At 38.9% G+C, this 23,376-nt stretch overlaps 1 long non-coding RNA gene across 1 annotated transcript in view; it reads left to right on the top strand.

Annotated features, from left to right (window-relative positions):
* The window catches only part of LOC116486499, a 47,048-nt gene that overhangs the window by 4,929 nt on the left and 18,743 nt on the right, over positions 1 to 23,376 (top strand). Inside the window, exon 2 of the long non-coding RNA XR_004252959.1 lies at positions 3,561 to 3,680. This is a non-coding gene — a long non-coding RNA (uncharacterized LOC116486499). The remainder of the gene's footprint in view (positions 1 to 3,560; positions 3,681 to 23,376) is intronic.

The raw sequence follows: 23,376 nt of genomic DNA, 5'->3' as shown, positions 1-23,376 counted from the left end.
ACTGTAGTTTTAGCTGAGAAGACATTTTCTCTGGCATTGATATGTCTGAATCTGTCAAGAATGGCCTGACACCTATCACTTCTCCATATTTCCAGGCAATTTGGAGCTTCCTCATTTGTGATTTACATGTAGTATAAGTGATTATATACCAATGCTTTAAAGGAATTTCAGAGATTCTACATCCCTACATTGCACTGAGACCTGTGTGCAGTAGCTATTTACCTCTCTCAACCATTCAGGAGGTCAATTCCTTGTGAACAAGGAAATTCCATTTTCTGCCCCCTGTTCCTAACACTGTGGATTACTTTGTCTTTTCCTACTTGGCTAGAAAACAATCTTCTCTCAGACCATTGCAAGTCACATAGGAGGTAACAGTGGACAGTTGTGTGCTTGTGAAACAGGAGGACTTTCTCCATCCTAGTGGTCACTCTTGGCAAAAGAAGCAGCAGACAAGTTCTGTTAATGGAGGGACCTCTTGAGTGTGGCAGTCAGGGGACATCTTTAATGAACCATTAAATTACCACATGATCCTAGCAAGAAATACAAAACATAAGGTCATGTTAAAGTTGCTTTTACATATCAGGTGGTTCTCAAACTTGATATATGAGATAACTTGTCATATATCAGATGATTTTAAAACTTTATAATTAACAATAATTTTTTTATTAGTTTTATTTATTTATTTATTTATTTATTTTTATGGACAAGCAAGGGCTTGTTCATAACTCTTACCAAATTAATTTAATTAGACATAGAATCATAGAATCATTTAGGTTAGAAAAGATCTAAAAGATCATCAAGTCCAACCATCCACCTAACACTACAAGTCCACTGCTAAACAATGTGCAACATCCCCACATCTTAAATACCTCCAGAAATGATGACTTTACCACCTCTCTGGGCAGCATGTTCAAATGCCTCTGCACCCTTTCAATAAAGCAATTCTTCCTGAAAAACAATCTAAACCTTCCCTGGCACAAACTGAGGCCATTGCCTTGCTTCCTATCACTTGTCACCTAAGAAAAGGGACCAACACCCACTTTATTGCAACTTCCTTTCAGGTAGTTGAGAGTGGTGAGTTCTCCCCTCAGCCTCCTCTTCTCTAGACTAAACAACCTGAATTCCCACAGCCAGCCTTTATATGTCTTGTTTTCTAGTCCCTTCACCAGCTTCATTGCTCTTCTCAACACATGCTCAAACAACTCATTGTCCTTCTTGTAGTGAGGGGACCAAAACTGAAGGTAGTGCTCAAGAAGTGGTCTCACCATTGCTGATTGCAGAGGGACAAACACTTCTCAAGTACTTTTGGCCACATTATATGATGGTATGCAGTTGTTTACCTTGAGTATAGTTTTTAATTTTGAGCACATGTGAACACTGGCCTTACTTTGAGTACATGTACTCTTTTCCATCCACTTGTATTGTCATTTTGGAGCCATCTGGCTACATGTTCTTTTTCACACCCATCAGCTAAATTAGATTCCTATGTAAAATGAAACACTCAGGAGCATTCTTTGGATTTGTATCATGTTCTTGGGGCAACTTGGATCTGCAAAACAAAAGAATCTTCACTCCTGATATTTTCCTCAGTAACAGAGCATACATAAAATCTCCAGTGAAATCAGTCTTATTACATTGATATAATGTTGGACAGTGTTTTCCACCAGTTATTTTCATACATAAGAGAGTTTAACCAGCTATTTTTTTATGTGACAGCCTTGCAAATGCTCTTCATACTTATTTATCAAGGTATTGACAATTACAGAGACAAGAAAATCTCTCAGAACACAAACAGAATGTGAAATCTGACATCTTTAAAAATTCAGACCTTAAGGATGAGAAATATCAGTGGATTTTCTCCCATTTATTTTATAGCATTTTTAATTCTGTGTTTACACTAGTATAGAAATGCTTATGAAAAGGAAAGCAGAGCATCTATAACTAGTTCTGTCATATATACATATCAAAAAGGGATATCATACACATATTTTGGCTATCCCAGTTAGATCCCGGATAACATTAGGATAAAAATGTTTTGCCATATTTCAGAAAGAAGTTCTATGGTATATTTTTAAAAGCCACTTACATTGTAAGAATACTGATTTCATAATGTTACAATACAATTCAATACAGCTGTGAGTACATGTCAAAGGAATTATGCTTCTCTAAATATGAAAAGTATATTATGTATTTTAGAGAAGTGATGGTCTACACTAAAATCCATATATATATGAGATAAATATATGAAAGCATATGGAATATTTAGTCCAGAAGGTACATTAAAATAATAAAAATAATAGGAAAATTTTATTTGTAATATAAACTAGTCTGGAGTTATTCTGTTGTGCCTATAACTTTTCCTTCCTTCCTTCCTTCCTTCCTTCCTTCCTTCCTTCCTTCCTTCCTTCCTTCCTTCCTTCCTTCCTTCCTTCCTTCCTTCCTTCCTTCCTTCCTTCCTTCCTTCCTTTATTATTTTTTTTTTCTAAATATGCTACAGCTTAACTTCTGTAAGTAAACACTGAAGCATTTGCAATTTTAGGGAAGTATTTTGCAGGAGTTCAGACTGCAGCTTGCTTAACTAGAGTTGATAAGCTTTTTTAAATAACATACTATTTTATATATTATTACTATTAAATATAATTTAAATTAATAAAATCTAAAAATATTAAGCATTCCACACCTACCTCTTTCAATGGTAGGAGAAAAGAAAAGCAGGAACTAAAATGCAACAGAAAATGTTTCTTACATGTCTTGTTTCCTGAAAAAAAAAAACACAGTAGAAATGAAGACCAATATCTTTTTATTTATTTATTTTTATTTTTTTATTTATTTTTATTTTCTTTAAATATTTTTAACAAAACTTAACTGTATTTCTTCCTGATTGGCTGAACATGTAATGTAGCAGTCACAGCTAACATAACAGAAGTGTTAGGTGACACCTTGAACACAGTCAACGGGATAAACGTCCAAATTTCCTTCATGAGTTGAAATTGCTGTTCTAACCCCTCTAAAAGCTCTTTCAGATTGACTTTTTCCATGACTAGTGAGTCTATTTTGAATTTTTATAACATATTAGAGGGGCTACTTCTGTTATGACAGTGTGAGAAAAGTATGCTGCTGTTGATGTGAGTTAAAAATAAGTATTCAAATAAATAAAAAATGTGACTGATGCCAGATTCAGGCTTGGCTTGTTCCATTGTCCTCACAGAAGGAATTAAAATAGCTCAAGCTGAAATGGTGTTGTTCTATATGAAATGTGCTAATATTTGAATATTACATGAAGGTTCAGGTGTCTTGCCAAAGGCTGCACAGAAATCTGTAGGAGAGAGAGGAAATTAGCCTAACTGCTGAGCTCTTAGCTCTTCACTGGTCTTAGGAACACTTTGTCTTGATTTCAGGTTTTTCATGCAAAGATTCTATACCCAAGAAGAAATTAGCTCAGTTTCATCATGATGTTAACATGTCCCTATAGAATCTCCTACTAGTCTCAAGCATGAATTAAGTTATACAAATATCAATAAATCAAACTGAATAGAAATGCTTTATATGTTTTATTTCAGTGAGTTCTGGGAATGCAAAGCAGCTTCAATGGAGATACAGAAGAGAGGACCATGGCCCATTACCTCTTGGAATTTCCTGATTTGAGGGGTTGATTGAGCAACCTAAATGCTGCATTTGAGGTTAGATTCTGCATTTGACTGTGCATACATCTTATACATTTTCACATATTTCATGTGAAAAATATTATATATTTTACTCACACATTATATATATTGCATAGCACATTTTCGTCTCTGTTGTAGTTGGAAGGCATGATTTGTTCAGCAGGGAAAAGTTCACAGACTAGAGTGTGCATGCTTTTTGCCAAAGTATATTCAACGCTGAAATTCTCAGCAATGCTGTCTGTTTTTCCATCATTTAAAAGAAGAAAAATATCCTGGTGAATCATGAGTTATAAACTTTAGCTCTGATACTACTGGATATGTGTTGTTGGCCTCCCGGCTAATTGTGGAATTAGACAGAAGACAATGGGGAATGTGTAACCCACTGAATAGCATGTGTTAGATATCTCCCTCTGACAGTACAGAGTTGAGTTGATGGCTTCTGGAGAACAAGTCCTACGAGGAGCGGCTGAGGGAGCTGGGCTTGTTCAGCCTGGAGAAGAGGAGGCTCAGGGACGACCTTATCGCTCTCTATAGGTACCTCAAGGGAGGCTGCAGCGAGGTGGGGGTTGGTCTGTTCTCCCACGTGCCTGGTGACAGGACGAGGGGGAATGGGCTTAAGTTGAGCCAGGGGAGTTTTAGGTTAGATGTTAGGAAGAACTTCTTCACTGAAAGGGTTGTGAGGCATTGGAACAGGCTGCCCAGGGAAGTGGTGGAGTCACCATCCCTGGAAGTCTTCAAAAGACGTTTAGATGTAGAGCTTAGGGATATGGTTAATTGGGACTGCTAGCGTTAGGTCAGAGGTTGGACTCGATGATCTTGAGGTCTCTTCCAACCTAGAAATTCTGTGATTCTGTGATTCTGTGATTCTTCTACCTCAGAACCTTGCCAGTCCCATGGATGTATACGTGCCTGCCTACAGTTCTGGTGGACTCAGGTTAAATTTAAATTAGAGAACCATCATATTTTTGAATGCGTGGGCACATTCACTGCATTGGGCTGGGGTCAGGGAAATTTTGTGTTGGGGTAGAATTAGGTGCAAATAGTCCTTAGAACTTCAATGGCCCAAGCAGAAATCATAGTTCAGCTTTCAGCCCTCTTTTAGCTGTTCCATCCTCCTGTACTAGCACTGAGTAGTTTTCTGACAGCTGGGAGTTAATGTTAGCCTTGGAGCCCCTGGCCTCAAGTTTTCTTTCAAACTTCTCTTATGTTTATTCATCTGATGAAATATATTAATGTGCTATTTTTTAGTGACTTGGGAAGTCTATTATTATTAATTATTAATTATTATTATTATTATTATTATTATTATTATTATTATTATTATTATTATTATTATTATTATTAAATGCAGCATATTATTATTTTTAAATGCAGCTGGAAAGTGCTTTATTAGCAGCAAAATGTTGGTGAGCTGTTTAACTTACAATGACAAGATCTAACTCCTTTTAATTTTGTATAATGTAAAAAAGCAAAAAACAAAGAAAGCAAACCTTTCGGCATATCAGGTCAGGGAACAAAAGACATCCTCACTGGCATGGAATGAAAGGGTTATAGAGGAAGAAATTAACTACTGGACATATGGGATTTTGCCAACTTCACACATAAAATAAGTTAACAGCAGTGCCTTGGTAATTCTGCATTTAGTCAGGGCGAAGCAGAAAGGAAAAGAGCTTTTAAAGAATGCTGAGGACATAGCTCATAAATTAAGACATTCTTTAGCAGCTTTAAGCAAACTAGCCCAGGGCCCAGTAGCACTTTGGTCATAGCAGTTGCAAGCTGTATTTGGGCTACTTATCGAATATTTACTTTATTTCTTAGGGCTTCTATTTCATAGACTTTTGTTGTCCATGCTGAGCTCTGGGCTACTTGGCCAAATGAACTAACTAGCTTTAAGATAACTACATGACCTGTGGTATAAATATACCTCAGTAGCACGAAGGAGGGACTTTTCTCATGTTGTTCACATAGGAATGGAAAAGGGATCTGCTCCTTATTTTGTATAACAAGTGGCAGTCATCTGCTTCAGGGAGTGCCCCAGTTGCAATGAATTAACAGTTTTGAGAGCTAGTCTTACTGTTGTTAAAGAATAATATAATTGTTTGGGCAATGTGATACTAAAAGTCCTTGGGAAAGATGGTTTGAGGATTTTTGTATTTCACCAAAATGAAGATTTGTTCCCTGACTTCCAGTTCAAAAAGCAGAATTTTCTGGCATCCTCAGGTGTATGTCTCTAAGCAACTGAGCTAGCATGTGCTTCAGCAGGCTGGAGAAGTGTGGAGAGAAGGAACCTTTAGGGAAGAATTTAGAACTGTTACTTTGCCACTGCCTGTCTCTGATTTCTATAGATGCTGGAATAATTAGGTGCTTAGGAGCGGGTATTTCATTGTAATGTACTCCACAAAACTGTCTTTAATGAGAAGAAGAAGAAGAAAATAAGCTTAAAAAAAAAAAAAAAGCTCTACCATTATTTTTTTTTTTTTTCACAAAGGAAATTCTTCAAGGAAGAACCATACTCTACCCTGGGAAAATTACTTAGGGAAGGATGCAGCAAAATGTGTTTTGCTCACAGCAAAATTTGTAAACCTGCAGTGGATAAGAATAACATATTTCAGTGCTATTTGAAATTGGCAAAAAGCCAGGTTTTCCTGCCTCGCTTTATTTTAACCTTTTTGCAGTTTTATAAAATATTGTTATATTTATCTTGGGAGAGGTACACCACTGGCATGAAGTTTCATGAAAGTGTGTAAGCCTACAGAATAAAGCACATGATGGACCTGATTTTTCTTGCACTAATTTATTTTACTGAGCTAAGCTAAATTCCACATATTTACTCCAGGCTCAGAGAGTCGATATTAAAGCAGGAGGATTTAGCATGGCTGGAATGTGATGTCATGAGAGAGTTTTTGACTTCATTAATTACTTTAAAAGTGCTAAAAAAAAATGTGCCGCAAGGATTCTAAACAAAGGCAAAATATGTAGTTACATATAACCTTGCCTGAAGTCCTTTTTCAGGGAAGAAAGTTCTCAAATGAAATTAATTAGGAAACTGCCATATCTTAAAAATCAAAGTTAGATTCCTTAGTTGAAGAGTTAAAGAATTAATGCAATTAATTTCTCCTTGCCAACATTAAAGAAGGAATGAAAATGATGATTGGAAATGTTCCATGGAAAATGGGGATGGAATGTATGAATGCTTAAGCTTTTTTCTTTTCTCTTATGTTCTAAAAAAAATAATATTCTCTATTAGTTCTTTTTAAATGGTTAAGGTTAAAGGAAGTCAATGTATCAAATACACATTAACATGTATTATGGTTATGAATTTACTGCAAGGAAAAGTAGAGTTGAGTAGCATATTTCTAATATTGGAGCTCCAAAGTGATTTTAAGGAGCTCTGCAGTTGTGCAGTGCCACCTGTTTGGGCTATTAGATAATCCAATTAATGTGCATTTAGTATCAAAGAGATATGAAATGTAAAGTCTGATAAAATTACTCTAAAAATTTGTTACACTAAACTAGTATTTATGTTTCAGCTAGCTTCTACCCAGCAGAGGCTAAGGCAGTGTGGTCAGCATTGGTGGGGCTGGAAGGGAGCAGAGCTGCAGCTGTGTCACACAGTGATGGAACCTGGAGCAGGATGATATGTGTCAATGCAGTATTGGTGAGATTTTGCACATGGACTGTGCATGTGGCATGCGTTCAGTACATGTAACATGTACATACATGTATCTTCAGTATATGTAACATGGCTGTAGTGTGTGGGATATATTGCACAGACTGACTGCTTATGTACAGCTCACTGATTTTTGTTATTGAATCCTCTTCTCAAGAAGTTAAACATGGTGAAAAGTGAACTTTTGTCTACATGTCTACAAAACTTTTGTTAAAACCTCCAACATAACAGCATTTTGAAAGTTACAACTTATAAACATGGCAATTTCAGAGCAGATCATCATTTGGAATAACAACATTTCACACAGAATTTCACATAGAATTTCTAGGTTGGAAGAGACCTCAAGATCATCGAGTCCAACCTCTGACCTAACGCTAGCAGTCCCAATTAACCATATCCCTAAGCTCTACATCTAAACGTCTTTTGAAGACTTCCAGGGATGGTGACTCCACCACTTCCCTGGGCAGCCTGTTCCAATGCCTCACAACCCTTTCAGTGAAGAAGTTCTTCCTAACATCTAACCTAAAACTCCCCTGGCTCAACTTAAGCCCATTCCCCCTCGTCCTGTCACCAGGCACGTGGGAGAACAGACCAACCCCCACCTCGCTGCAGCCTCCCTTGAGGTACCTATAGAGAGCGATAAGGTCGTCCCTGAGCCTCCTCTTCTCCAGGCTGAACAAGCCCAGCTCCCTCAGCCGCTCCTCGTAGGACTTGTTCTCCAGGCCCCTCACCAGCTTCGTTGCCCTTCTCTGCACCCGCTCAAGCACCTCGATGTCCTTCTTGTAGTGAGGGGCCCAAAACTGAACACACTACTCGAGGTGCGGCCTCACCAGAGCTGAGTACAGGGGGACGATCACCTCCCTAGCCCTGCTGGTCACACTGTTTCTGATACAAGCCAGGATGCCGTTGGCCTTCTTGGCCACCTGAGCACACTGCTGGCTCATATTCAGCCGACTATCCACCATCACTCCCAGGTCCTTCTCTGCCTGGCAGCTCTCCAACCATTCCTCTCCCAGCCTGTAGATCTGCTTGGGGTTATTGCGCCCCAGGTGCAGGACCCGGCTCTTGGCCTTGTTGAACTTCATGCAGTTGACCTCAGCCCATCGGTGCAGCCTATCCAGATCCTCCTGTAGAGCTTTCCTACCCTCAAGCAGATCGACACATGCACCTAACTTGGTGTCATCTGCAAACTTAGGGAGCACTCAATGCCCTTGTCCAGATCATCGATGAAGATATTGAAGAGGACCGGCCCCAGCACCGAGCGCTGGGGGACGCCACTAGTGACAGGCCTCCAACTGGACTTGGCTCCATTCACCACGACTCTTTGGGCCCGGCTATCCAGCCAGTTTCTAACCCAACAAAGCGTGCACCAGTCCAAGCCAAGAGCAGCCAGTTTCTTGAGGAGAATGCTGTGGGAGACGGTGTCAAAAGCCTTGCTGAAGTCAAGGTAGACCACATCCACAGCCTTTCCCTCGTCCACCCAGCGCGTCACTTTGTCATAGAAGGAGATCAGGTTTGTCAAGCAGGACCTGCCTTTCATAAACCCATGCTGACTGGGCCTGATCGCCTGCTTGCCCTGCAAGTGCTGCGTGATGACTCTCAGGAGGATCTGCTCCATGAGCTTCCCTGGCACTGAGGTCAAACTGACAGGCCTGTAGTTTCCCGGGTCTGCCCTCCAGTCCTTCTTGTAGATGGGCGTCACATTTGCTAGCCGCCAGTCAACTGGGACCTCCCCCGATCGCCAGGACTGCTGATAAATGATGGAAAGCGGCTTGGCCAGCTCCTCTGCCAGTTCTCTCAGTACCCTCGGGTGGATCCCATCCGGCCCCATCGACTTGTGCACATCCAAGTGCCGTAGCAGGTCACCAACCAGTTCTTCATGGATAGTGAGGGCCACATTCTGCTCCCCATCCCCTTCCACCAGCTCAGGGTACTGAGTATCCAGAGAACAACCGGTATTGCCGCTAAAGACTGAGGCAAAGAAGGCATTGAGCACCTCAGCCTTTTCCTCATCTCTTGTAACTAAGTTTCCCCCCGCATCCAGTAAAGGATGAAGATTCTCCTTAGTCCTCCTTTTTGTGTTGATGTATTTATAGAAACGTTTTTTGTTATCTTTAACGGCAGTAGCCAGATTGAGCTCCAGATGAGCTTTGGCCTTCCTAATTTTGTCCCTGCACAGCCTCGCTACATCCTTAAAGTCCTCCCTAGTGGCCTGCCCACTTTTCCAAAGATTATAAACCCTCTTTTTTCTTCTAAGATCAAGCCACAATTCTCTGTTGAGCCAGGCTGGTCTTCTTCCCCGCCAGCTCGTCTTTGGGCACGTGGGGACAGACCGTTCCTGCACCATTAAGATTTCCCTCTTGAAGAGCGCCCAGCCTTCCTGGACCCCTCTGCCCTTCAGAACCGCCTCCCAAGGGACTCCACCAACTAGTGTCCTGAGCAGCTCAAAGTCAGCCCTCCGAAAGTCCAATACAGCGGTTTTACTGGTCCCCTTCCTGGCCTCACCAAGAATAGTGAACTCCACCATTGCGTGGTCACTCTGCCCAAGACAGCTCCCGACAATCACATCCTCCACCAGTCCTTCTCTGTTTGTGAAGAGAAGGTCTAGCGGGGCACCACCCCTAGTAGGTTCACTAACCAGCTGCATCAGGAAGCTATCTTCCACGCTCTCCAGAAACCTCCTAGACTGCTTTCTCAGGGCTGTGTTGTGCTTCCAGGATATGTCAGGGAAGTTGAAGTCCCCCACGAGTACAAGAGCTGATGATTTCTGACTGCTGGTTTTACACTTTATGCTCATGCCAGTCTATACTGCTGACACAAGTTTAGGAACATCAGCAACTAACCTAAAAAAAATATTTTAATAAATTAATACTTTGAGAAAAAAATGTTTTAAATTTTGTGTAAAAAATCTGATCTTTCTTTAGCAATCTCAAACCAAGTTAAGAAATTAAGTGGTTTTTGCTGTCCCATCATTTTTTCTTCTCCACATATCTGGTTTTAGACTGGAAAGTTGTGCTGTGTGGTTGTCTCAGAGATCATGGATGTAGAGTTCATGATTCAGATACTTTCCACAGTCAAGTGAAGATGATAAAGTGAAACACCAAGAACCGTATTCTCAACCCTCTAGTCAAAATTTATTTATCAACTCCTTCATTTTGCATTATCTAATAAGAAACAGTTTGGACAGACCTTAATTCAGCTTGGATTTTGAAGATTTGGTTGAATTTCTTGAAGACATATTCTGTGATTTTTTTAATTAATTAATTAATTTATTTTTAATATGGGGCAACCTATTGCCCAACTTTTTCAACCAGGCTTCTAAGCATAAAGAATCATTAACCAATGAACTGTACAGCTAAACATTGCCTTGTTTTGCCAGTGAGATCTTTACTCTGGAAACCAGCAGTTGCAGAAATAATATTTCCTAGCTAATTATAATAATAATACAGAATTACAGAATTACAGAATCACAGAATTTTCTAGGTTGGAAGAGACCTCAAGGTCATCGAGTCCAACCTCCAACCTAACGCTAACAGCCCTCCACTAAACCATATCCCTAAGCTCTACATCTAAACGTTTTTTGAAGACTTCCAAGGATGGTGACTCCACCACTTCCCTGGGCAGCCTGTTCCAATGCCTCACAACCCTTTCAGTGAAGAAGTTCTTCCTAACATCTAGCCTAAAACTCCCCTGGCTCAACTTAAACCCATTCCCCCTCGTCCTGTCACCAGGCACGTGGGAGAACAGGCCAACCCCCACCTCGCTACAGCCTCCCTTGAGGCTGTACTACTATACGTTATAGTATATTAGCTTACACCTAGCTACCAAGTGTAAAGGTTCATAACTAGGTATATGTACTGTCTGGCTTTGATAGGTATGATCCAAGACTGAGGATCTTGGTCAGAGGTATTAGCTGAGTAAAATCCAGGCTTTAGTTGCAAACCTTCATGCTGCAAGGACTGGCAGAGATTTCAGCATACCTGCTGGCTGAAAGAGTGGAGGTACTGGATTATCTGCCTTGCTAACACTTTGGCAAATAAGGCCTTGATTCCTACTTGGAACACTTAGATTTTATAAATTCAATAGTTACTTATTTTAGTACAAAACTCAGGCTAATGTAGCTTGTTGTAGATGTGAGGTATGGCACAAGCAGCTTTGTGTGAAAGAGAAGGTGTAAGTTTAAAGCAACTGCCCCTATTTTTCCAGAAAGCTTCATTTATTCTTGCCAAGATCATGAGTTCCTTAAATCAAGAGTTTCAGTTGCTTTATATTTCTGGTGACTTTCTGAAACATCCAGCCTTGCCTAGACAATTTCTGCACACAAACATGCTTTCCAATACAAGAATATATGTTAAACTAAAAATATTAAACGATAGAAAAATAATTCAACATGGTTCCAAATAATGTCTTTTCCTATGCTGGCTGCAGGGTCATCCATGTGTATGATTCAGTTTTGAAAAGCTAACACATGAAAGAGAAGATTAAACATCAGCTCACCGGTAGTAATACTGTCTGTGTTTTGTGGTCTACAAAAGAAAGAGCCAACAAGGACTGTAGGTAGCATCTCTGCTCAGTATTCTGAATAGAAAAATCCCCTTATTACACTCAAGTTTTGTGTCCCCTGTAAGAGATGCCAAAGGGAGTCCTTTTGTTTGGCAGATGGTGTATTATGAGTGTCCAGAGGCTGTATCAGGGAAAAAGAGAGGATTTATCATACTTAACAGACTGATCAGGCAGTGGAATTACACAGACCAGCCATGCTCAAACCAAAGATGCTTTCACTCTCCAGCTGCTTTTGAACACAAAACAGTTGTGTAGGTATTTTTGAATCAAATGGCTGGAGTCATTTTGTAATGTGAAAAGGGTATAAATAGCAGCTGCAATTTTATGAACATTATTTGTAGTTTAGAGAACAGACACCCCTGTTTTTTGATCCCCTAATTAGGCAGAATTTGAAAAAGTTGTGTGTAATTTGTAGTTCAGTTAAAAATCCCAGTGTGCTTATTTCAGAATGACATTAAAAAGCTTGTAAATCCCCATCAGAGCTTTTTGCTCCTAAATTAATCCCCAGTGGCAACTGAGGAAGTGAGATAGATCATAGAAGTTCACAGGACAGAACCTAATGACTGCTTTACTCTACTTAGGCAAATCTTCAGGTGGAGGGAGACATGTGTGAGCTCTGGGTTCCTGTTCCCTGTTGGTCCAGATAAGAGCACTTATCTGGTCACGTGCCAGGGAGAAAGGCTTTGCCTACAGGAAAATATTGGACTATCAGTCTTATGAGGAACACACTGAGGCTGAGTATATGATGATAATCTTCCAGTCATTAAAAGACAAACTGGAAAAAAGTAATATTTTTGCCATGTCTGTGGTGGCTAAGCAAGAAGAAAAGTTTATCAGTAAAGGTTCAAGCTAGATATTGAGACTTTTTTATTTTTATTTTTATTTATTTATTTATTTATTTTGTAAAATATGTATAGTTCTTGTATAGACTTCCTGGAAGAAAGCTTGGTTCTCCATAGCTGGAGATCTTCAAAAACAGTTTAGACAAATAGGAACATCCTAGAGCAGAAGGAATTCACCTTAACCTAGTTTTAGAGATTATTAAAATATAAATTAAAACAATAGAGAGGACCTTTTAAACTTGGACCTGGAAGAAACCTGACAGAACAGGTCATGAAGGCTGTTAATCTAGTGTAAAGTGACTAAAACTATATTATTAAGCAAGAGGATATGAAGGATGAAGAATATATATATATAAATTAAGTTTAAGCATAAATGGTCGTTTTTTAGAATGGCATGGGATTACTGGTTGAATCTTACAGGATTTGTTCCATAACGTGCCATCTAAGTAATGTAGAAAAAGGGAAGAAGTGGGACTTGACAAAGACTGACAATAGTACAAAGTGTTTCAGTGACAAAAAAATAAATAAATGGAGTCTAAAGAGCTGCACAATGATCCCCAAATACTGAAAGACTAGGCAGATAAAATTCATATTGACAAATGCAAAGTAATGCACATGGGAAATATACTAAGTACATACACCGAATAGTGGGCTTTAAATTAGGCTCAGGAAGTCCCTAAACTGCTGACTGCCAGAAAGTGGGAGGTTTAGGTTTACAAGGGAATATCACTGTATGCATGCTCTGCATTTTATACGTTCTCCCTAAACATCTGCTACCGGCCACTGTCAGAAAGACAGGAAACTGAGCTAGATGGACCTTTTGTCTGACTCACTGCAGCTGTTCTTATATTCTGGGGAATGCAAGAGAAAGAATTTTTTTTTTTTTTTTTAACTGTTGATATTCTAGCTAAAATCATATGGAATTTCATTAGACAAAGGGGAACGTACTTTAGCCCAAGGGCTTTCTCTGCTGAATTTCAAAGGTCTGCAGCAAAGGCTTCTATTACAAAGCTATCTCAGGGAAAGGTCATAATCTTTCATAATTGAAAAGCAACCTAAATATTAGGGTTGCTTCTATTATTTAATGCTGTTGATCATACCTTAGACATTGCTTCTCATAATAGCTAAGATTGATTTTTTTTCCTAAGAAAGGCGAACCTGTATTGACTGACCAGATGAAACAATCTGTTGTAAGAGCTGAATTGCTCTGCACTGTTATCTTAGTGCACAGAAGAAGCAGGGAACCATAGCTCTTTTCTGAGACAAGCTGAGGAACAATTTCTGTTAATGTTCTGGAAGTTGAGAGAAACATAGCTGAGAAGCAGGAAGGAAAAAAAAATCACAACCTCATTTTATAGATTTTGTAAAGGAATAGAAATGCTTCAAAGGTTAAAGCCTTCAATACTAACTATGTCTCTTAACTATGATACAGAGGACCCAGAGTTTTGGGAAGGCAGCTAGAGTCACAGTACAGCTCCCAAACCTTCTGGGCTCTTAATACTGCAGAATAAAAATATTGCAAACCTCTTGATCTTAAGCACAATGCCTGTCGGATTCTCTGCGTTTCTAGACATTTAGCAGTACTCTGCTCTATATGACATAGTAGTTAACAGCTGGGTAATGCATAGTCTGCCTTTGAGGTTCTCAGTCACATTTCTTTAGTGAGCTCCATTTAGTTAGGCAGAACAATAAAACTTCAAGAATGCAACAAACTTTCTGATAATTATTTGTGAAACCCATCATTTTCTGAATGGTGATTGCACTTTTTTTTTTTTTTTTTTTTTTTTTTTTTTTTGTGAAATTGAATAGCCATCTTTCAGAACAATCTAAACTGTAAAAATTGTAAAAGTGTCTCTAGCTCAGTACTTGGCTTTTCTTTCAGTAAATCCTGTAAAAATATGTGACTGATGTGGTATTGTTCTGTATATTTGCAGTGTGGTCCAAAAGGCTGAGGCATTAATTCTGTCAGTTGCATTTTCTTTTTTTTAATTATTGTTATTATTATTCATTTTTCCCCCTAGAAACTTGTTGTTTTGCAAGGAAACTCAATTAGTAGAGTATAATTTTGGGCAAGGCATGTATTTCTTCCTTAGTTGGTCTCACTGATGGCAACATCAGATAAAAGGATTAGCAGGAACTGTGCCATAGCAATACAGATCTCATTTACCTGGAGAAAGCCTTCTGCTGTCTTGACAGCTGTGTAACACTGTCAGCCAGGGGCGAAGAATCCTTGTGATCTAATTTGGTTGAAACTTGAACACATGGGAGAATACAGCTATTACCTCTAGCCAAACAGAAATGAGTCAACATGTTGATTGCTTGAATGAATAAGCACCTTTTAAAGAAAGAGTGTTAACATAAGACTCCAATTATCTTTCCCACTGCTGCCTGCTACAAACTCCAAACTCCCCTTCTCACAGGAGTGTTTCCTTCTTTGGGTGCACGTGGATTACTCAAGAGCTGTGTGTGCTTGCATGGGAGCTGGAGCTGTATAATCTACGTACCTTATTCTTATATTCTGAAATGTTTTAATAATCTGTGCAACATGAACAGCAAATACAAAGGTGGTCTCACCACGCTGTCTCTCATCCCCTGAGGAAAGCCAGGCTGGGAATGAGACATTGGATAGCTGTCTGTGCGTATGCTCAGCCCTAAATTTCTCTGTTTGACTGCCATTTTAAAAGCCCACTGCACTGGTTTCTGTGACATTTGTCTCCTACTTACTGGGAAAGAACCAAGGACTTCATTCGTACAGTGTTAGTAACTTGGGGTGTATTTGAATCAGCTGTCACAAGAAAATGGAGTTAAGCTGCATAAATATATGCATGCATAGGAGGAAGGGTTTCTTTCTCTGCTGTAAGAAAATCATAAAAATTTAAAAGAATCTTTGGAGGTATCTTGACTGTGCTGGTGGCACATGCTTGGCATATGAAATGCTGGACACTTAACGCCAGTACATGTTCCTAATTACAATCTCCTTATCATAAACAATTACTATTAAACGCAGTGCACGGTGGAAGGGGGAGGAGAAGGAAACCCAGGTAGGATTGTTTGGAGCTGCATGAATCTGTGTTTGCCTCAGGCTCAGTTAGCTGTCAAGAAAACCCCTGGAGCACCCAGAATTCACAGGCTTTGCAGCTGATCATAATCAATAAAGGCAACAAGCCCAAGCTGGGAAAAGTGGGCAAAAATGTGTTGTCCTCTTGACCATTGCAGGATAAAACTGTGTGCTGCTGAGTAATTGTGAAGAGATATGGGGGGTCAGAAATACACACTGGCTTTAGACATTTGTAAGTAGTGTATGGAGCTCTGATCAAAGTAGGTGATCACTGTGTGAGGCTGATATCTGTTCTTCCATGGGCAATAAGGATGTTTTGTTATTTGTGTTCTTTGGGCTCCTGTGTTTCTTTGTGTGGGGTACAGGATGCTTGCTAAGGGAAGGATAAGGCACAAGAGGTCAGGCTGCTGCTTGATGATTATCAGCTAGCAGCATGCATTGGCAGTACTCAGTAGCTTCTGGTGAGAAGCATTGCAGAAAAAGTAATGGCTCATCTTCATGAGCACAAAACTGCAGTAAATCCAGTTCTGTTTTTAAGATAACTTTCAAGCAGATTTATAATGATGCTGTACTTGGTCAGTTTATCTAACAAGGTGAGTTAGATTCTGCTATCCTTTGCTATGTATTGCATCTTGTTCAATGTATTGCATTAATGAAGTCCGGGGAGTAATCACAGGAAAAAATCTGATTACTGTTATTAAATGTGTCAGAATGAGACCTTTGTGAATATGATATTAAATATTGTTAAGGAATACAATGTGACTCTGACCCAAAGTTTTAAGGTTCATGATGAAGTTAGTGTGGCTTAACAAACTCTAATACATCAGTGAGGGTACTGCAGCATTCTGCATAGTCAAAACTTTAAGCATATAACAGGTGATTTGGTTTAGCATAACATGTTGGTACAGATAGAAAACTTTATTATTATTATTATTATTTTCTGTTTTAAGAACACATATATAACCAGTCATCACAGAATATGTGTTATAACTTGGTCGTGTATCCAAGACCTGCATGTCAGAATCACAGTATGAATATATTCCTTGATACTAATGTCCTTTGTGGCCTTGCTGCTTAAATACCTTGTGTCTACACTTACTTTGTAGTAATAGAGGAGAATTATAAGGAACCACGGTAGTATTGCAAGTTTAGAATGACAGGTAGAGGGGACAACCTGCCTTTGTGCTGATAACTGGTGCTTTGTAATGCTGGAGAAAGGTTGGATGTCTGACAGTCATTGGAAGCAAAATTTAAGATGGTTCTTTTTGTGTGTGTTAAAAGGTACTGGATTCACCTTACTGGGATAATAAATATTTGGATGTCTTGTTGGGTAATCATGGTAACTCTGCTTTTAATGACTTGTCCCTATGGCTATGAGATTACACATTATATTATGAAGTTCTACACTTTTTTATTCTTATGCAGACAGGTCACACTTTGCTGCTCTGTATTAGTCTGTGTTTTTTTTTTTTTTTTTTTTTTTTTTTTTTTGGGGGATTGGGGGATTGGCATTTAAAGAATTTAAAGAACGGGATTCTGACACCAAGCGAACCAATCCTGCAGACCTACATTTCTGCATACTTAACTGGCTGAGCTTATGTTTATATCACATATTCCTGTTCATCACACTGCAGAGTTTATGCTTACTTACCAATTCTGCCTCTCACCACCTGGAGAGGGTTGGCCTTCAGCCAAAACGCTTTCTAACCACAGTGTCCATCCTCAGAAAGACTGATGGTATTACAACCTTATTTTTATGGAAAGTTTGCTTAAAATCTGTTCCTTAGACAAGATAAACATGTAGAAATATGGATTTAGGTGGTGTTTTATTCTCATGGATTCTTTTATACAAGAATGAAAAGAGTGGTGTTAGAAACTGCAAGGAAGGGCAAGGAAAGACCAACAAAATACAGAGAGGATCCTTGCCACTTCTGTCATTTAACGCTTGATGGTTGTGACCTTATCTTGTTTAACCGAACAGCAATTTACTCAGCCAGTTTTCTTGGCTCTCTGAGAAGAGAACTTGCAAAAAATCGGTGTTGCAAAATTTGATCCTATGTAGATAATGATAACAGACACATACATGGTTTTCAACATCCAGTATTCCTCATAACAATATTACACAGCATTTGTCCATCTTTACTCCTGCTTGAAGATAATATCTGGTCTTTTTCTGGTAGAGACCTGCGAAGGAAGAGACTTCTTGTTTTATCTGCTTTTCTGAAATTGTTATGAACTATTGGAATGGTGGTCACCTGCCTTCTGGTTATTCCTGCAGGGTTCTCTAATGGTTGGGTCCCATAAAGACCTAAATTACTTCCTTAACCTGTGACAAATGCTTTTAGTCCTGTGATCAAAAGCATTTGCTGTGGAGTTCGGATCTGTAGCCTGAGCTGTGATATATTTTCTTTACTCTTTCTCATGATAAAGTTGTGTCTTAAATTTAGGAAGACAATGAGAAGAGTTGAAATTAAAGTTTTTGTGAAAGATAGACTTGTGTCAGGAATAGTATAGACAGCAGGACCAGGGAGTTGATCATCCTTCTGTATTCACCTCTGCTCTAGTGAGGCTGCACCTCGAGTACTGTGTTCAGTTTTGGGCCCCTCACTACAAGAAGGACACTGAGGTCCTGAAGCATGTCCAGAGAAAATCTATGAAGTTGGTGAAGGGTCTGGAACACAAGTCCTATGAAGAGCAACTGAGGGAACTGGGGTTGTTTAGTCTGGAGAAGAGGAAGCTCAAGGGAGACCTTGTTGCTTTCTGCAACTACCTGAAAGAAAGGTATGGGGAGCTGGGTGTTGGCTTCTTCTCACAGGTAACTAGTGATAGCACTAGAGGGAATGTCCTCAAGTTGCACCAGGGGAGGTTCAGGTTGAAAATCAGGAGAAATTTCTTCTTAGAAAGCCTGGTTAGCCACTGGAATGGGTTGCCCAGTGAGGCAGTGGAATCACTGTTCCTGGGGTTGTTTAAGGAAAGGTTGGAAGTGATGCTTAGAGACATGGTTTAGTGCATGATAGTGGTGGTAGGGAGATGGTTGGAACAGATGTTCTCAGAGGTCTTTTCCAACCTTAATGATTCTATGATTTTATTCAGGACTTATAAAAGCAAAATGGCTACTGCAAAAAGCTTTTTAGTTAGTATACTAGAAAAGCAAGAGAAAATAAAAAGTACAACCTGAGTAAGTCTGTGGTCAAAACAATTTAATTTTGTGAAATTTTTAAAAATCTAAGATTTTGTTTATGTTTATTGTGAAATGAGATCAAGCTTTTGTAAGTTTGTCTCATACAGCTGTGAAATAATTTCAGTCCTTCCTCTCAGTACTGCAGTGGCCAAAGTGTTCCCTTTTTAGGGTCACCCCAAGCTGAAGCCTCTGGTGTCTGCTTGGGCATTGCCTCTTGTGCTAGCCGGTTCTGGGGTCTCTCTCCTCTAAAGTCTCCTGAATCTGACAGTCCTCGCTGATAAATGATTAATGGTAACCAACGTGTTTTCTTTGAGGCTTTCTTTTGAATAGTTATCTTATTCAGGTAAAAAAGAAAGCGCTGTTGTGAGAGGGGGGGGGAATGTGCAAAGAGGTGAAAGGGGAAAATAAAAACAGATAAAAAAAAAAAAAAAACTCAAACATTTCTCCCCCCTTCTCCTGTTGGGATCTAGCATGAACTTCTTCTGAACTTACTTCTACTTTATGCTGATGTCCTAGTTGGAGTCTTAGTAGCCTTTTACTCAGAGAAGTTGATTTAAATGGCAACAAAATACAAACTTTAACCTACATCTTGTTTTCTCTTAGTTTCTCCAGGGCTTTTTCCTCAACATGACCCATATTACATCACTTTATTTTTGTGTCAGTGTTGCCATCTTACTAATAAACTCAGATGGACCTAATAGTAACACAAGCTGTAAGAAATAATTTCCTATCCATTTTTAAGCTCCTGGTTCATTGGTGTCAGTGTTTGTTATTGGACTCAGTATCAGGGAGTCTGAGAGAGTGCTGTTTTTTTTCATTCAAAGTTGAGTAAAATAAGCCACTGCATGGTGTTGCAGCCTATACCAATTGGTGGATGTTAGAGGCTGTACAGGCTGTACAGGAACAGTTCACTGCGAAGGACACCCTTATTAGATTTGATACATAACGTTGCAAATTTTAAGTGTTTTTTTTTTTTTTTTTTTTTTTTTTTTTTTTGGCAGAGGTTGTATTTGTTGTCTGCTAGTAACACACTGAGATATAACAGGGTAATGAACAGTGAATATTTCACTGAAGTTTTCCTTAAACTTTTTCAATATTCCCACAGAACTGACAAAAATTCTGACTTCAATCTTATAATCTTCAATCTTATAGTTAAAAATAAATTCATATGTTTCATCTACACTATAATTCTCTTGAAAAGGCAAAAGTTAATTAGAAAACGATTAGAAAACAATTAATTTCCTTGGATTTCTTTTGACTTCTTTTTTTTTTTTGTTGTATCTTAGTAGTAATGAGCTTTGAAAACTCTTGACTAGCTATAAGTGAACTTAAAATTTGGCAGTTTCATAATTATCTTCTCTCTTAGATATAAATATGCTGAGGACTTCTTCATTTAGAGACCAGGATCACCGGTAGAAGATTTAAACCTCTTGACATACAAAACCCACTTTCTACTTGGATTTTTTTCCCCACTTGAAGTCTTTTCAAATGTACATTTTACAATAGTTCTGGAGCAGTAAAAACAGCTGGGATTATTTGAAATGAATAACTACTTCAGAAGTTAGCCAAGTTCAAGGTTTTTCTTATCTATGTTAGTGCCCCAGCCACAATTTCACATAATTCTGTTACTTCATAAAGCTGACATCTCAAAACATTTTTCTGACCACTGTAAGACAGCTTTTCAAGTTCACACATGAACTCCCCTCAAGTGCAATACACATTAAAGTACTTTTCAGCTGATTTAGTTTTAGAGTGGAAAGAATGTTGCCTTTCCACCACAGTGGGATTTACCTTACTATTAATTTTTTTTTCTGCTAGGACCTTTTCTTAGGCAAAAGTCTTACAGGAAGTAGAATCAAAGATTTCCTTAAGAAAGGAACACTAAACTAGGCAAATATGGGAAGGAAGAATTACCACAGCATGCCCAGGAAAATCATGAATTAACAATTGCAAAACATGACAGCTCACTCTGCAAGGAGTTTGCCTTTCTCTTACAAAGTTGGGAGATGTAGCCCTGGGAAGGGGGTTAGTTTTTCTACAGACTAGTTTAAAACTTGTAGAATACTGAGGTGGCTGATGGAAAGAAACTTTAGAGAACAGCCTCAGTATGTTTCACAGCACAGATGGTTTTCCTTCTCCATAAATGAACCTAGGTTTCTTTTTTTTTTTTTTTCTTTTTTTTTTTTTTTTTTTTGAAGCTGGCAGAATCAGAGTTAGAAAAATGTCCAAGCTCAGTAGCAGCACTTCTGTGTACAGCTGTGGCTTGCATCTGTCAAAGCTTGTCTCAAAGTTGTGGAGGCAGCTCAAAAGTTCCATCAACAACACAGGACATACATAGTTGGCTACTAATACCCTGTACCTCATAGCTTTTGGCCCAATTTTATGCAGAAGGTAGCATACAGGGCACTGAATATCACGTGAATCTGTCAACACACTCTGTGCATTACTATTTGTCATTTTATTACAACGGATGTCAGGCAAGTTCCTTCCTGGTTTATCCTCCTACTGTATCCTCTTTATTACTTGTTGCATTGAAATACACGAACAGAACAGTGATCTGTGGTGACAGTACTGGGAATTTCAAACTCATTCTAATGATAAAAGTTCTCTTGTTTCAAGCAGTGAGGTTGTTGTCTTTTTCCTTGCTTTGGATACTCAGCCCATGATCTGAGAAATCCAAACACTTGTACACAGCTTTAATGGATTGTAACCTACAAGTTTGTTCTCTGTATTATAACTTCCTGAAGTTAAGTAATAAATTACTTTGTTAGGCAGTCAAAAAATGGTGCAAGGAGGCTATTAATGTTATCACATTAATGCTAGCCAAAATGTCTCCACCTGAAGCTGTATATAGAAATGAAAATCAAAGACTCGGTGAAATATAGCAGACATCACTGAATGATAGATTTACAATGACTGTCTTGGATAGCTTTCTCTGAGATTTAAAGCCAATGAATATATTTTATCTGATTGTAACTTTTCCAGGAAAATAAAAGCTATGTATATAGTGTATGTTCTTTCAGACTTTACAGTATCAACTGTTTTTGGCATAGTTACTAACACAAATGGGTTCTTTTTCTCCTACCTGATGAATACCATAGTAATTTCTGTGACCAGAACACTAGGCATTTTGATTATCTGCTATCGGCTGACAGTTATTTCCTGCTACTGAAAGATGCTTGCCAAATAAGGTTTTATGAAGTACATACAGAACTCCTTGTTTTGGAGCTTTCATGAAACTGCTGAAAGCCTCCAGGAACTGAAAAGGAAGAGATTTTCTAAGTTGTTGATGACGTATCAGCATAGATGTAGTAAAAGGATATTTAAATCCATGGGGGAAGATTTGAATCTATTGATAATAATGACCACTTGTGTTTATCCTTAGTTCTTGTTCTTATCTGAATTTTGTAAACTGGTGAATTTAAAATGTTTACCTGAATTTCTGGTCAACAAATCTCCAGGTTTCAATAAAAACAGTTGCCACACATGGTGCACAGTACTTTGTGGTAGTCCTATTAGGCAAAAAATAAAATACTTCAATAGTTTTATAGTAGACTGACCTCTTTACTTTGAATGTACATCAAAATCTGCCCTGTGAAGAATGAAACAAATTTAAAAGATAAATAGTGCAAAGATAGGTGATTTTTAAAATTTATTATTATTATTTTGTGTATGTGTCTGGCTGTAGAAATTCAGTCCTGCTTTCCCAGATTACATTAAAAAAATATATGTAGTTTCTAGGTGCTGATGTTTGTCGCTGGCTGAGCAGTAAGCCTGTGGTCTGGAGATCTAGGAAGAGAAGTGTTTAGGAATGTATCTCAGTGGATGTTTATTGCTAATCCCATCCCAATAACTGCATATTCAGTTTATATTTATATAAATTGGAAGATTTTCACACCACCATGTTTAAAGCCAGGTGCCATGTGGGCAGGCTGTCTGCTGCCATTGCAGGGTAAGGTTTCCTGCATCCTCCCACTGCGGTGGGGTTGGGGAGCTGTGCAGGCTGATGTGGCTTCAGGAGCTTGAGTTTTTACCCCAGCTTGAGTTCAGTTCCTTCTGGAGATTCCTGCACTTATTTTTTGGAAACTACTCAATTGCTTGTGACACTAAGCACGGGGGGAGGGGATGGGGAAAAAGAGAAGAAATAGAGGAAGAAGCTGGGAGGGAGCCAGTTGCTACTGTACCTGCTGCTGGTCAGGTGATGAGAAAGCATTCGACTGTCACATGATGGCTGAGAAGTGCTAGTTCTGCACCACAAGAAATGTTACATCAATCTGATTATAGGCTAAACTAATTTTAGTGTGTCATTCTTCTGTGACCAGGTTTTAGTGGATGTATATTTTATATGAGAAAGGTGTGGTACGTCATGACAAAGAAGAGATAAGACATTTGAAGTG

The sequence above is a fragment of the Aythya fuligula genome, chromosome 2, assembly GCF_009819795.1.
Source record: "Aythya fuligula isolate bAytFul2 chromosome 2, bAytFul2.pri, whole genome shotgun sequence".
NCBI lineage: Eukaryota > Metazoa > Chordata > Aves > Anseriformes > Anatidae > Aythya > Aythya fuligula.
The sequence above is the reverse complement of the archived record's forward strand: the minus strand, read 5'-3'. Positions and strand labels throughout refer to the sequence as shown.